Source organism: Triturus cristatus, chromosome 3_1, assembly GCF_964204655.1.
Source record: "Triturus cristatus chromosome 3_1, aTriCri1.1, whole genome shotgun sequence".
Classification (NCBI taxonomy): Eukaryota; Metazoa; Chordata; class Amphibia; order Caudata; family Salamandridae; genus Triturus; species Triturus cristatus.
This window is the reverse complement of record NC_140583.1, coordinates 717,848,755-717,863,730: the sequence shown is the minus strand read 5'-3', so window position 1 is coordinate 717,863,730 and position 14,976 is coordinate 717,848,755. Positions and strand designations below refer to the sequence as shown.

Genomic DNA, 14,976 nt, shown 5'->3' with positions numbered 1-14,976 from the left:
ATTCTGATGATCATGGATAGGGAAAGGAACCATGTCTGAGACGTGACATCACATAATCAAAGGTTTGTGACTGACAAGGGAGGTGCAGGATTATCATGACATCACTCACCATTATTTTTTCTTAGTAAAGAAACCAAAAAAAGGCACAAGTGCAATTTGATATCATACAATAAAACGCTAGCTGTGCAGAAATGCAGCGACGGGTGGTTGCCACTTGCACTATAATACATTGTCCGCAGGCCATCAGGACTGAGTTAGAAAACCAGAAGCTATATTTACGCCTTACTCTGAAGGATGAAGTATCCAAACACGCATACAACTACGTCCGCACATTGGTGTGCATGGCGAAGCTGTGTGTGTTTGGGAGTCTATTTTGTATGACCAACTGGAGTTCACTGACGAGTTAATATTCTACACCCAAGCTTGAAAAGAAAGAAAGAAGAAAGCATCCCAGAAGGGCCTATAGAGCAATGTCAGCTATAAGCAAATCAGGGGAGTAGAAGGGCACTCCTTCAAATAGGAGAATGCCATTAGTTGCAGGTCCATTATGGAGACACGCATTACAAGTGGCAGAAAAGGGCGGGTTTTATATGGGTATAGGTAATCGGTAATTCGTGGGCAGATTCACCTGGATTTCCTCATCATTATCTCCTCTTCACCTAGAGATTATGCTGTTCTCAGGAGCCAAAATCTCTGCCATGAAAGAGAAAAACTGGGAATGAAAGTTGAATACAAACATATTTAGTGGCATCCCTTGTGAATGTGGCGGGCAAATAAATCCCCTTACCTCCAGTTATTTCAAATATATTTCCATCAATGAAACATCTGAGTCCTGGTTTCCCCGAGTTGATCATGCGGTGCTAGTTCCGGGTCCCTTTTCTGTGTCTAACGGGGGTCCTCGTTGTGGTGTTCTGGGAGAGGAAGGGTTGCACCTGGGGGATAATTTGGAGACGGGATGACCTTGGCTTCCTGCGTCCCCACCCAAAAACAAGGAATCATCACAGACGCCTCTCAGGCAGTCAACCGCATGCTAACCTAGATGTACCCACTACGCGGACATGCTGCATGCTAAGAACCCATAACGTTTTTGCATGTGGCTGCTTTATGTAAAATCCCACAAGAATCTTGCGCCATGCAAGATTGCACAATTCCTACTGGACTTCGGCTCATCCATTCACACAACCAGCTGTTTACGGCCTCTTAAAACTACAGTGCTGTTGAAACCAACGGCATTGTAGCCTCCTGATGTTAGCGCATCTACATATGAATGTTATACAACAACATATATGAATCAGCCTTCGCTCTCACATTTGCCCCATGCATCAACCCCCATGCTTGTTTTCTTGATCACAGTTCTAACCAGGGGAGCGCCTCTGCTGCTGCAGCTCTGCCCGTGACCCCTCGGACTCTGTTAAGCTCCTCTTCCTCCTTTCAGGACTGCACAGGAAAAGCCGAGGCACTAAAAAACCACAGGGGCCATGCGGGCTGCAGCGAAGCAAACAGCCCGACAAGCAAGTGGGAGGAGGAGGAAGCTGCAGCCTGAGTAGAGGGAGTGAGCGTGGGAGCAAGCGTTCACATACGTGAAGAGCTGGTCACAATAAAAGAAAAAGTTCTTGAGTCTAAAGTGAAACAGAAAAATGTGGAAGCCGGCAAGTCCTGTGGCAATACTCCAAGAAAGTGAACACGTTACAAAAAGGAGGGGGCAGGAAGACAATTTAACCACTGGTATGCAAGGAATTTTGAGTCAAGCTGATAAATCAAAACCGATGGGAGGAGATTAAAGCCCAGAATTAAATGGAACAGGTCTGCCAGATAGCACAGGCCCTGTCTAGGCTCGACCTAAAAAGGACACTGATTTTTTTTATGTGTAATTAAGTATTTGAACAATTGAACTAGAAAATGTGCAAGTGAACCCTTCTCCTATCAAAACAGCTTCGCTCTCCACCAGGCTGCACCTAATCTCTGTTTTGAACAGCTACTAAGATCACAGAACTACCTGAAATAGCAACACAACAAACAGCTGAAAAATAGCAATAAGATCTTTCCTGTAATAAACAGTCACAGAACAATGTGCACCCACATTAAACTCCCTGTATCACTATAAATTATGTATGATTTACTTCCCTTTCTCACAAGTGACGTGGATGAGGCTTCGTGTAAAATACTCCCTCATAAATGAGAAATTGAAAAGGACCTAACGTCCAACAACGACCAGCGTGACTGCACCACACCTAATGTTCTAGCTTACCCTGCACTAATTATTCTAGGTTACAACCCAGACATAAATGCTTGTGTTCATGATAGAACGGAGGCTAATGGGCTTTCTTCTTAAACAGCCCAAATCATTCCTACACCTGAATCGTCTAGCGGAGTGTTTCCCAAACTGTGTGTTGCGACCTAATGGTGGATTGTGAGGTGATTCTTGGTGAGTTGTGAAAGCCCAAGAAAAAAAATTAAGTGGCTTTAAATTTTGTATTTATCTTGTCACATGTGCTGCGCTTCTAAGACAGAGGTTAAATGTCAGGTTATGTCTTCTGACAAATCACAGCTTATGTTTTTTGACATGGGGATTTGTGTTGGAAAGTGAATTATGCGACAATCTTGTTGGGTACAGAGAGTGTGAAAGGAAAGGCTGCAGTATGTAATTTTTTGTAACACACAACAAAATGTAAATGTCAGTAAATGAACTGTACACATTCAGCAGCAAGAAAAGCAAAAATTAAGCAAATGTTTTGTAATTCTTAAGTGTGATGGAATCAAAGATTTTAGTAGGATCAAAGCAAATCAAGAGACTTTACCTGGTGATGCAAAGATGATAAATATTCACTGAAACACGATTTCCACACATCATTTGTATGCAAAGTAGTTTAATCTGTAAAACTGTAAGACTTTGCAAATTTAGCGCCCATTTCAATGGAAAATGTGCTGTTTGTAAATGACATGATGCTTTAGTTACATTAACAAAACTCCTGCCTCGTCCATTAAAGCTAGATGGGTCACAAAATGTGTCACTCTAAAAAGTGGGTTGTGGTTCTAAAATATTTGGAAAGTACTGGTCTAGCGTGACAGAACTGAGTAAGATCACCTTCTCTCGGCGACATGACGCCACAGGCCTACTGGTCACTGAACATTTTTGTCGATACCTTTGGGAGGAGAGAGCAGAAGCCATAATGTTTGCCTAAATTATTCATTCAGAAGCTACTTATGATCATACATATGTGTTTTTAATATAATAGTTGTTTATTAGTGAGGGATAATTTACTTGTATTTGTTTCATATTTTAGGCAGCGATGTCTAACTAATGTTTTAAATAAAGTATCAAAAATTAGAGGAAAAACAAAGAAATGCAGCAGGAATTAAGACATCAAAGTCCAGCAAAGAAGCAAACGTACAGCGCACAGCCAGAAGGTTTCATGCTTGCGCAGTTTCGTCAGCATGAGGCTGTAGCTTTAAATCACACGCAGGCCAATAAAAGAAGTCCATTTGGAAGACCGGGAGGTTTATAAGATTGAATCTATAGGTCCCGCTCACCCAGGGCTTTAAGTGGGATAAAAAAGACTGGTGGAGTTTCCTATAGGGGCGTGGCCGAGGTAAGTAAGAGCGTGGCTTAAAAAACTTAAGCTAAAAATCTGTGCTTAGCATAGTGCGCCGCCCAACTTGTATTTTGCTGCTTCTGTCCATTCATCCAGATATAAAACACAACAAGTAGCATTACCCCTACAACAAGCCAGGACTATTGGCTTTCTCAATGGTTGTAAATGGCACAACATAAATAAGCAACAACTCTGACTTTCTTGTGTATAATGAAAATGCTTCCATTCTTGTGTGCGAGGTTGTGGCTAAGGCTAGAGCTACCGACGTTCGAGCTGAGAAAGCTGGTTCGAGCTTCACGTCCGCTCAACATCCTATGATCCAAAACATGAATATGTCCTTCTGCAATGTAACTGGTGCTCATGTTTGCTCCAGGTTTGCACTATATAAAACTGAAAAACTGGTCTTTTTGAAGTTACATCAGAAGCAATGACGGTGGTGCTATTGCAGAGTTAAGCTTTTTTTCCCCCCACCCTGAAGGTAAAAAGGGAGAGCCCGGAAGGGACCCGTCTCGGCACCTGCTTTTAAGAACAGCTGAGGACCGGCAGGACCCGGGCCACTTAAAGCCCCCCCCCTCACCACCCCCATAACATATACGCATCTACAAAACTTTAAAGCAGATGCCAACTCACAGATATTGACTTTGTTTTGTTTGCACTCCACACCTGAGGGATTTTGTTTACCAAGATTCAACCAGCTCCTACCTATCCAGTCACATACGGAACGAGGCTCTCCAGATTCCTCTCTGTTTTCTCCACTCAGCAGCAGGGTGCTCGCGACGGTGAGACATGCCGGGCGCAGGGTCACATGCGAGACAGAGTACACAATCAGGTGCAAATACAGAGATAAGAGCAAGCATTGGCATAGCCAGTAGGTCTCGCCTTTGGGACCTTATAACTATGTAGCACAAAAGAGACTACAGTGGCATGGTGGGCAAAACACAAAAGATGGACTAGAATGCACCCGAAGGAGAACCACGCTGAGATCAACGCAGGTACTTGACCCATCACTTTTCCCCATAATTTGCTAGTGGCACAGCCTGCCCACAGTACTACGCACCACAGTCACTTTAATATAGAGGGTAACACTACACTTTACACCGTTCATGCTCTGTCACTTAGTACACTGTTTTTTATCCAAGTAGGCCAGTGCTTCGAATGCATGCAATGAGATTTTCTTCACAGTTCGTATCTTTGCAAGCCTTTTCAAACAAAGAAACCGGCCCTTACTTATTTTATTTAATACCAGCCAAATTAATACAATTAAGGTACTACCTTTGCAAGATGAAAGATTTCTGCACAAAGCAACTTTTGGGTGGCGTTGGGCAATATTAACAGAGGTACGTGCGCCCTGTGAAAGAAAGCCTCGATTTGACAGCTCTTGTGGAGAACAATTCATCAGTGTAATGTCCTCTCTAAGGATTCCCTCTGCAGTATCTAGTGGGTGTGTAGGCTTCTACCAAGAGGTTTAACAAGAATTGGCATAGCCAATAGGTCTCGCCTTTGGGACCTTGTAAGTAAAAAACAAACCTGAAGTATAAGACCGCACATTTACATTTACTTCGTATTTAGGATGCAGTAAATGTAAACATGAAGTCTCACACTTCCGTTTTTTTTTTATTACTTACAAGTTCCCAAAGGTGAGACCTATTGGCTATGCCAATGCTTGTTTTGAGTAGCAGTGGTTGTAGGGCGGTGAGAAGGTGAAGTACCTTTCATTATGACTGTTCAGGAAAATAAAGCAGTTACTTTGACCACTTTCTTTGGCATCTTCACTACAGTATTAAGTTGCCATGCTAGTTGAACCAGAACGTCACATTTTGTAGCAATACCAGAGAATAAGGTAAAGGATAACGGCATAAAGAAAGTGTTATTTTACTGTAGGAACTTGTTACTATCATATGATCCAAAGATATTTCTTCTTGCTGTGATTGATCTTCAGAAATGTGTACAGATTTATCATCTTGGGCTAGTGATGTTGAGAGTATGCGCCAACATTGTGAGGCTGTACGGGATAGTGGTGACTATGGTTCTGGTAATGGAAACAGGTTAGGACGCGAGTAACAAGGATAATATCATTGATGGAGATACTAAAAAGAATCCGTTGGGTGTCTCTCTAACTGTGTGATACTAGCGAATATACTGAAGAGTGTAGTACATAGGAAACTTCCAGAAAAGAGGGTGTAAAAATACTTGATAGACTAACAAAAAAGCATAATAATTATATAATGTATTGATTAGTTGGTTTCATATGTAGGTAATACATTTTCATTTGTTTTGTTATGGGGATAACATATGTTGAACGTGCTATGCACACCACTTGGTTTACTGAATTCTCGATTCATTTTACTTTGAGATATGATTTGGAATGTTAGCCTTTGAGTGGTATAGGTTTTCCCAAACGCCATCTTGCAGATTCACTCTGTGGGATGGGGGTGGCATCTGTTAACTTGGTGGAATAAAGCGCCCCCTTCTCCTGCCAGCAGCCTTCAGTGAATGGAAAAGGAAGCTTCCAGCGAAACGCCGGTTAGACAGGCGGGCTGTCTCTGATGCCTCTTGGATGATGTTAGAAGCTCCATCTAAGGCACAACCTCTAAGAGAAACAAAACAAGCGCTGAAAGACAAGCGCGCCCCACGGCCAGCGTTTACCTTACGGGAGCGAGCAGCGGCGGGCGCGATAATTGCAAACAGGTGGCGCCGCTGCTCGCTCCCGCAAGGCAAATGCCGCACATGCACGAGGGCCCATTGGCAACAGTGCAGAACATGCATGAGTTTCCACAAAAGCCCGGAGCGATTTCAAGAGGTCACTCCAAAGCATTGCTTGCACGCTACAGAGGCGAGACCTAAAAAGGAACCCGCCATCTTCACGAGGGCTCGGGAATATTTTACAATCATGTGCACCCCTGAGGAGGCTAGGGCTGCCAGACTGGTGGAACAGGAAGGGATCACTACAAGCTCTGTGCGGAAGCCGCCGAGTCATGGGTCCTCTGACGAGGGAAGCCTCGGGCCCCACAGATTAGTCTGGACAAACACCGCCCTCACTGTCTCTGTAAACGGCTGGTATCGGCAGGAGCGCGCGTGTGAGAAGGGCATTCACCAGGCAGCGACAGGTTCACAAAATGACACCCACAGACAGGCCGTCAAGAAGAGCGAGACGACTCAACGGGTGGGCAACACATACAAAGGTGAAGCCAGGCACTCAAATAATGAGACAAGCATACTTCATCAACCCTTACAGTGTAAACTACATAGACATGCCAATATCCAAGAAGATGAAAGCGGAGATTTTAACAAAGAGAGAGGAATTGCAGGCGGGAGACAGCCAAATAAGAAAGCTAATTTGCTTTTTTTTTAAAGGGAAAAAAGGGAGTTTCCTGACTTAATAAGGTCTGCTGTGAATTGCCTGGAGGATAAGGGGCGATGGAGGGTGGGGGTGGCTGCAGGATAGTGTTCGGCTCCATGCCAATGTGATTGGTTGTTCGGGGTGTGGGCTCGAGGCCACGGAGTTGGAGGTGCCTTGCGGGAGGGTGGGATTCTGGTGTAGTCTCTGAATTTGGAGATGCTTGCTCTCCAACTACAGATCCTGTGTCTTTTGCAGGGGCCCGCATTGCACGGGGTCCCCCTACCAGCCCTGCATCCGTTTGTGGTGCACAGGTTCACTGCCATTGAATGGAGTGGTAGAGACGGTGGGGTCTTGTAGCACCCAGAGATGGCATGCGGCGGCATTGAGCGCTTGGTGGATGGGGTTGGGATGGATTGCTCATGGCAGAGTTTGAATTTCCCAAACTCATTGGCGCCTTGGTTCATTGGACATCGCGCCCCTGGGGAGGGGCAGTGCGTGGGTTTGAGGCCTAAGGGTGGTTTTGCGCCTGATGGTGAGAGAGGGAGCGTCTGGCAGGCTATTTGATTGTGGGGCCTGACAGCTTTTTATCATTAGGGGGGGACATGTGTGGACGCTGCATGGATTGTCCACGAGCGAGATTCGAGGGGTGCCCTTAAGGGCACAGACGCTACATGTTTGGTCTGTGCTACACACACAACTTTGAATGGAGCAATTGGTATTTTATTTATAGACTTTGGTATGGCACGAAGGTATCAGAGCACTGAGATGACAGGGTTGCACGAGTGTTGTGGTGAATGAGGTGGGGGAGGCGGGATCAGTGCAGGGAGAGCACTCTGCCCGCCTCCTGCCCACCAAAGTGTCTCCTGCTGGCTCTCCTCGATCGGGCTTCAACGCCCCACAGGGGGAAATGTCGAGCATTTGAGGAGGGATCTGAGTCACAACATGTGTGTTCCTGTTTGGGAGGTGTTTACACAAGGGGAGAAGGTGTTGACTTTCGACAAAACTGAAAGAGGCCACACTTAAAGACAGGCACCTTACTGGAGTCCTGTGTACTCATCACGGGCTGCTCGGTCGGCGATGTACAACGGCCCTGAGATGGCTGACAGTTGCATGTTGCTTTGTTGGAGTTGGAGGGCAGTTATAAAAGGCAACAAGTGTGATGCACGCACACCGTAGGAATGCGAGGTATGCAGCTGGCACCCGGCCGCGCTGCTGCTCGCTCCTGAGCTCCCTAGGCCAGGGGAGAGAGAAGGCGGGACATTGGCCAATAGCGTGTGAGCCAAAAAAAAAGCACACGCACAAGCGTGTGCTCAGAGTTAAAAGTCCTTACTAAAAGCCTCTCAGAGCAGAGCACGCGCACTGGCTCAGGCGAGACCTAAAAAGCGCAGCACTTTATCAGCCCTGCCAAGTTTTCCAGATCCATGAGTGATGTACTGTTGCAGTTCAGGCTTTTAACTGTGAATTCTGGGACTTGCAGTCTTGCTTATTCCATTATAAACAGGATTTCAATTGTAAAGGCACCCTTGACAGACATTAGATAACAGCTAGTTACTCTTTACATTGTGCCATCCGCTATAGATTTTGTGCTGTAAACTACACTGGTAAGAATGATTCAGTTAAATGATACTTATTATACCGACCCCAGAAGGATTAATAAATGGATCGGCCCGCTGTGATGCAAACCAACGACCTGAATTTTGAACAGTTCTTGCCACAGGCACACTGACCTACAAAGCTATCATTTTCTCTTTCGTGCTGCAAAGGCTACATAGATAAGATTATCGTCTTTGATATTTTATGAAATCAGAAAGAGAAAACTCTTATTTTTTTCAAAAGCTGAAAACACGGGCAGGATCTGTGCAGTGTTGCACAGGCAGTTGTGCTTTCCATGCTTTACCTTATCTGCATCATTTGTACTAAAAGATGCCAAGTTACCTGGGTAATATGGTACTGAACATCACATGTGACATAGTAGCCCACACACAGCATCGCTGTTGCCTTTGATACCTTGCAGGTAGGAGACAGCCAGCGTTTCTATTACCTCTCTTACAATGCAGCCTTCACACACCGCTGCGAATGCCTCCGTTACACTGTAGCCTCATTGCAGCATTACCAATGCCCTCAGTTGCATCCTAAACACAACACTGCTTTTGCATTTGTTACATTGTATACAACACACAGCTTTGCTGTTGCCTCTATTCATTGCAGCCTACACACACAGAATCACCATTGCTGGAATTACATTGTAGCCTACAAAGAGAATTCGTATTGCCTCTGTTACATTGTAGACAACACACAAATCGCTTCTATTACATTGTAACTTACACGTAACGTTGCTCTCACCTTTGTTACACTGTAGCCTGCACACAGTTTTGTGTGTGTGTTGTATTCTGCCAGAATAACAAATTCAGAATGATGGTGAGGATTCTTACAAAGATTTATGTTGGGAAACGTTCATTACCCTTTGTAAACGTGAATGGCGATTTTACCTTCATACACTATAGTGAATTTCCAAATGTGAGAAATGTAGCCACAAAGGTTAGACAGCAACACAAGCACTGTGGACTTATTTAAATAATTAAGAATGAATTGATGATGTACAAATCATTCAAAAAAGTGACTAAAGCCAATTTACCATACAGCTTGCTCAACAACTGTGTATTAAATGCTAGAAGTGGGACTGCAAACAAATTAACAGGGAGAGCTGGCTTGGATCTTAGAGCCTATGCATGAGCAGAGCCCTAAAAATGTTTGCTATGTAAATCAAGCATGTAAAATATGATAAAGTCTCTTCAAAATTCAAAAATGTTTATTTCTTGAACACGTGGAAGCTTTGACATTAATAGGCCACATTATAGCACTGAAGTTTAAGAGATAGTTTTTAAACATGAACTATTTGTGAACTAAGAGGCAAAACAATTGTTTTGTAAACCCTGTAAGTGGTCTAGATTGTTATACAGCAACATTATAGTATATTAAAAACAAACACAAAGGTTTTTGTATAATTGGTATTCTAAACTTGCATAGTTGAAAGTGCTTTCATACATGATAACGAAGAAAAAGAATTTTGGTGATATAAATGTTTTGTTTAAGATCAAACAATTTAAGCGGGGAAGCTGTGATTTATCCAGGTTTTCTGATTTTGCTTTGTACAAATCAGCCAGTAAATCGGTACCTATTTGTCCTTGTTAAGGCATTGTGTTTATCTCTTTGCGAATATTTCTACAGTTTTTATATAGAGCAAACCCAACTTGAAGGTATTGGAGCTGCTTTACACGAGCACCAATTATATTACACAAGGTCAGCACACATTGTGTATAGGGATGGGGGAAGTAAGTAACTTGCCCAGAATTACAGGATTGCAGCCGACACTGAGCAGTCGCCAATCCGGGGATACAGGGAGGGAGGCTGAAGCCACATGAAAGCTCGGATTGTTAAGAGCCTGAGGTTCAACCAGGACCTCAAGCTGAGCCAGAGCCAGGCTTCAGGCTCGAGACTGGCTTGAGCTTTCAGTGACTCGCCCACCTCTGTTAAATGCATGCACTTTAGTAAATTGTTAAAGTACTTATTCAATAACAACAATCGAGTGCTCGAAGAGGTGATCACACAGTGCAACAAACATGAAGGAATGACGTGTATGTGGGTGAATAATGTGGACTTGTGCAGATGTATAAAAAGACATAGTCAACGAGTCTAGATGTATACGAGCCAACAGTGTTTCGGCTTCTTCAATGAATTCCAGGCCATCATCTGGACTAGGAAACAATGACAAGTACCTGAGGGAACATGCAAACCAGTTCCGGACAAAATGTACCATTAAGGGCAGAACAAGACATGGGACAACAAAACTCCTACAACTGGAGGCACTTGGTCATTGCAAAGGGTTTGTTAAAGGGCCTTGAAAGTGGTGCAGAACAGGATTTCCAATTATCGCAGGGAGGTGCAAAGGGGAAGGTCCAACATCTAGATGATGTCAGCAGGGGTGAGGGTACTCAACTGACCCCTCAGCAGACTGGTAATACTGTGGCACCGCTGCCGGAGTCAGTGACCCGGCCAGGAATTCATCAGTGAAAATAATGAGAGGAACAGGAGCGAGATAAGTCATCCCTGAATAGATCATATCTGCTTCCACTTTCAACAAACGCACGTACAAGGGGTCTCCGCTGCAGCTCTCCCTCCATGAAAGGAGTACCCTAGGGTGAATTTCATCAGGGAATGGAGTAACACTCGGTACTCTGTAAATGTCATCACGGAATGGAGTAACCCTCGGTACTCTGTGATTTTCAATAAGGAATGGAGTGACCCTCGGTACTCTGTGAATTTCAATAAGGAATGGAGTAAACCTCGGTACACCGAATTTCAACAAGGAATGGAGTTACCCTCGGTACTCCGAATTTCAACAAGGAATGGACTTACCCTCGGTACTCCGAATTTCAACAGGAAATAGTGTAACCCGTGTTCACACATGGCACTTAAATAGTACTTCTGTGCTCGGTGCGTGTCAAGGGAGTTGTAGTGCATGCAGTAGAGATGTAGAGATGTGCACACTGCATTCCAATGAGGGGTGTGAGAGAGAGTGACACCGTGGCTGCACGTCACCGGGGCATCACATTGCAGGGCCTTTTCTTTCATTCTACCAATGAATGCACTCTGGAAAAGGCAGCCTTAGTCACTTGAATTTCACCAAGGCACCTGTTGATGGTAACGAACTGGGCCGGAAATCCGGTGACACTAAGGTGTAAGAGCAATTTCGTTGGGGCGGCCTTGCTTTTCAGCAGGGAACTGAAAAAGGAGTAAGTCCTCACCTGAGACCGGCCATTTCAAACCACAGCCTCTCGGAAAACTTGACTAGAGAGCTGAAGGAGGCCCCGAGGGCACAGACCAAAACATTTCAGTGGGGAACTATCGCAGGCCCTGCACTCTACCACAAAAGTTCACAAGAGACACTTTTAACGTCCAGACTGTTGGAACGTAATGTTTAAAGAGCAGTCTCATTGGTTGACCAGAATTCATTGTGAAGTTGGTGCTGGCCCCGCCCGTGTTCCAATTCGTTTCAGAAGAGCGACGGAACATGGTGCCCGATTCAGAGCATTAAAGTCATGGTTGGGGCGGACACCACAGTTGCTGCTCTGAGTTGGCTCCAAGCCGGCGTATGATATGTGTGCATTTAACCAGCGGATGTGGCTGCTTCGTTCAAGTTGACATATGAATTTTGCAAGAAAACAAAAGAAGAAGTCCCTTCATAGTGCAAGGGGCACTTTGCATAGAAAATGCAGTATGCCCTTGTCACCAACACGTCCTGGGTGTTACAGACAGCCTTACAGCTCATATCACACGCCATATGGACCTACAGTGCAGGCGGACCGGGTCAAGTGAAGCGAGGCTACAACTGCACAAAAACACGGGAGGGCGTTGTGCTGGTGGGCTTTACATGGGGTCCGTGTCCAGGGCCGGGTTTCGCACATGTACAGAGGGAAAGCAGGGATGTGAATGATGTGCGCACTCCGGGGCCGTGCACAAAGGGCTGCTTATGCACAAGAGGAATGGGATTGCACGCACAAAGTCTTTAGGAAACAAAAGGCCTTGGTACACTTCAGGTAGCCGCTCTGGGTTCTAAGTTCTTAGAGTACTGTGTGCACGGAAGGACCGGGTGAGCGGATATAAGTTAGCGCACAGGGGTATATGTTTGCACAAAAGCGATGTGCTTAAGGGGAGATTCTGAACGAGGGCTCTGTGCATAGATGGAGTGTACGACTGGCAGGAAGGTGTGCACAAACCAGTGCTTTGTGAACAACGTACCATAGATGTGGGGTGCAGAAGTGATGCGTGCGCATAGACGATGTGTGTACAGGAGATATGTGTGCACAGGAATGTGTATGGAGAACAGAGATTGTGTGGGCATGAGATGCGTGGACAGGGATGTACATGAGACTGCATGCACAGCGTCTGCAAAGAGTTCAGTGAAAATGACCATCTCACACAGCGCACGGGATGTCTGCAGTGCTCTCCTACCTGCGAGCTGGCTTCTGTCTCGGCGAGCGCTGCTTTTAATAGGCTCCGAGCCCCCGTGCATCCCTCAGCATCCTCCGGACCTAGGCAGCTGCGCGCGCTCACAGCGAACGGCTCTGGTTCACAGCTGGCAGCGCGCGAGAGCGCGCGTGCACCGCAACAGTATAAAAGCTGTCACAATGGGCAAGAAGGACACGCGCCCGCAAGAACGCCCCTGTGCTACAGTACGGGCGCGTTGCGGCCTGCGTCTTCTACACGCACACCGGGAGTTGTAGTTCCATTATTCGTCCCCGGGAGTGACGTGATCTTTGAACGATTATCATCCCTCAACTAGCCAGTGCCGGTGACTCCGAGCCATTTGTCCACATCCTTGAAGGTTTTTGTTTGCCGGGCAGTAATATACATAATGTCCGATGAATACAGAGTCCTTGATAGGATCATACATCGATCACTACTATTCTGAACTGAACACGCCCCCACTACTCTATGCATAAACTTGCGCATGCGCATCTCCGTATCAATAGTTATGTTAGAGACAGCGCCACTGCAAGCACGACGGGGAATTAGCTCAGATGGTAGAGCGCTCGCTTAGCATGCGAGAGGTAGCGGGATCGATGCCCGCATTCTCCAATTACATTTTTCTGTTTTTCAACTCACGCCTAAATTATTTTAGTTTATACACATACGATTATTTAGAAAGAAGTGTTATTTTTAAGTGAAAAACATTTATTTAGAACTGCTGGACAAACGCAAAATCATACCCTGCATAGACCAAAAGCAGCATGACAAACGACTTTACAAAATAATTTCACTATTCCTTATTTATTGTGATAACATACATAAATGTATATAGCTGATACGCAACAGGTGCGAAGTGGAGCCTTTTACAGTAGTGCCTGAGCACTGAAACGTGTGCACTGCAGACCACATATTGGCAGGCTTAAGGCAGGGATGTGTAAACGATCAAACTAACAGGGTGAGGAGAGCCGAGAAAGACAGAGAAAGGGTCTGGCTTGGCTCAAAGAGCCCAAGGAATAGCTGAGTCAAGATAATATTTGGCATGTTAATTATGCAGCAAACATCATGTAAAATATGATATAGGGTCTTCAAAATACCAAAAGATGTTTTACTTTAACACATGGACACGTCGGATCTTTTAAATCAAATTAGAATACTGCATTCGACCCAGTTATTTAAATTGGCGGGTAGTCACAAGTAATTTCTGGCACTTCTGAATTTAGATGTTTTTTCCTTGTGAGTACCGGAACTTCTCAAGGACTGAGGTGAGTACTGCTACTCACTAGGGCATGTCAGGTTTTGGGTAGAATGGACATGTCAGTAGGCACTGCATTGCTACCCTATAGAACACGCTTTCATGACCACTTACCCAGGGCTTTAATTGGGATGAAAAAACGGGGGGAGGGGGGATCTCTCAACGGGGCGTGGCCAATGTAATTAAAGGCGTGGGTTAAAACACATAAACTACAAATCTGTGCTTAGCATAGTGTGCCGTCCGACTTGTATTTTGCTGTTTCTGTCATTACATCCAGATATATGATACAACAACAAGTAACACCATAAATACAACATGTGAGGTCTATTGGCTTCGTCAGTGGTTGTTAGTTGCATAATATAAATAACCAGCAACTATGGTTTGCATATAATATTGAAAAAGCTTCCACTTGAAGCCCTTGTGACTCCACGGCAATGTTGCTGCTCCTGAGTTTCAAAAAGAGAAGTGGCTATTTGTAGGGTGCGCTATTCAATAGGGCCCTCTCACTCGCAACAGCGCTCGGAGTCTTGTTTTAACAAGCATTTGCAATGCAATAGGTCTCGCATTTGTATAAGCTAGAGCTATTGGCGTTGTAAATGGCATTGTTTTTTACTTTTTTTTGTGTGTAGTGGAGTGCGATATAAAGTAAATCAGATGATTTGTTTTCATATATATTTATGCTCAGTTCGAGGTGATCCTTGTGGGACTGAATGAATGGAGTTGTTAGCTGCTTTAATGCAAAGGTAAAACAAAAAGTAACA

At 44.9% G+C, this 14,976-nt stretch overlaps 1 protein-coding gene and 1 non-coding gene across 3 annotated transcripts in view; one reads left to right on the top strand and one right to left on the bottom strand.

Moving 5' to 3' along the window:
* Positions 1-13,403, bottom strand: part of LOC146860845 (uncharacterized) — a 442,566-nt gene extending 429,163 nt beyond the window's left edge. The window contains exon 1 of one of the 2 annotated variants that reach the window (XM_085644807.1): positions 12,946-13,403. The gene's annotated coding sequence lies outside the window, so the exon portion shown is untranslated. The remainder of the gene's footprint in view (positions 1-12,945) is intronic. The other variant, XM_085644808.1, reaches the window with a different exon arrangement.
* A 96-nt stretch (positions 13,404-13,499) lies between these two features.
* Positions 13,500-13,572, top strand: TRNAA-AGC (transfer RNA alanine (anticodon AGC)). Its single transcript has one exon. It is a non-coding gene; the product is annotated as a tRNA-Ala (tRNA).
* Positions 13,573-14,976: the final 1,404 nt, after the last annotated feature.